Source organism: Lottia gigantea (assembly GCF_000327385.1).
Source record: "Lottia gigantea unplaced genomic scaffold LOTGIsca_8, whole genome shotgun sequence".
Lineage (NCBI taxonomy): Eukaryota > Metazoa > Mollusca > Gastropoda > Lottiidae > Lottia > Lottia gigantea.
The window spans coordinates 4,619,540-4,621,012 of NW_008710662.1; positions in this window are offsets into that span (position 1 = coordinate 4,619,540).

The following is a 1,473-nucleotide window of genomic DNA, read 5'->3' on the forward strand; positions in this document are numbered from 1 at the left end:
ACGTTTTGATTTGATTTTCTAATCAACGTTTTGATTTGATTTTCTTAATCAAACGTTTAGATTTGATTTTCTTAATCAAACGTTTAGATATGACCGTCTTAATCAAACGTTTTGATTTGATTTTCTTAATCAAACGTTTAGATTTGATTTTCTTAATCAAACGTTTTGATTTGATTTTCTTAATCAAACGTTTAGATTTGATTTTATTAATCAAACGTTTGGGTATGACCTTCCTAATCAAACGTTTAGATATGACCTTCTTAATCAAACGTTTAGATATGATCATCTTAATAAAACCTTTAGATTTGACCGTCTAAATCAGATTTGACATTTCTGATCAAACGCTTAGATATGACCTTCTTAATCAAACGTTTAGATATGACCTTCTTAATCAAACGTTTAGATATGACCGTCTTAATCAGATTTGGCCTTCTGAATCAAACGTTTAGATATGACCGTCTTAATCAAACGTTTAGATTTGACCGTCTTAATCAAACGTTTAGATATGACCTTCTTAATCAAACGTTTAGATTTGACCTTCTTAATCAAACGTTTAGATTGGACCTTCTTAATCAAACGTTTAGATTTGGCCGTCTTAATCAGATTTGACCGTCTTAATCAAACATTTAGATATGACCTTCATAATCAAACGTTTAGATATGACCGTCTTAATCAGATTTGGTCTTCTGAATCAAACGTTTAGATATGACCTTTTTAATCAAACGTTTAGATATGACCGTCTTAATCAGATTTGGCCTTCTGAATCAAACGTTTAGATATGACCGTCTTAATCAAACGTTTAGATTTGACCGTCTTAATCAAACGTTTAGATTTGATCTTCTTAATCAAACGTTTAGATTTGGTTTTCTTAATCAAACGTTTAGATTTGATTTTCTTAATCAAACGTTTAGATTTGACCGTCTTAATCAGATTTGACCGTCTTAATCAAACGTTTAGATAATATGATCTTCCTAATCAAACGTTTAGATTTGATTTTCTTAATCAAACGTTTTGATTTGATTTTCTTAATCAAACGTTTAGATTTGATTTTCTTAATCAAACGTTTAGATTGGACCTTCTTAATCAAACGTTTAGATTTGGCCGTCTTAATCAGATTTGACCGTCCTGATTAAACATTTAGATATGACCTTCATAATCAAACGTTTAGATATGACCGTCTTAATCAGATTTGGTCTTCTGAATCAAACGTTTAGATATGACCTTCTGAATCAAACGTTTAGATATGACCTTCTGAATCAAACGTTTAGATATGACCTTCTTAATCAAACGTTTAGATATGACCGTCTTAATCAGATTTGGCCTTCTGAATCAAACGTTTAGATATGACCGTCTTAATCAAACGTTTAGATTTGACCGTCTTAATCAAACGTTTAGATTTGATCTTCTTAATCAAACGTTTAGATTTGGTTTTCTTAATCAAACGTTTAGATTTGATTTTCTTAATCAAACGTT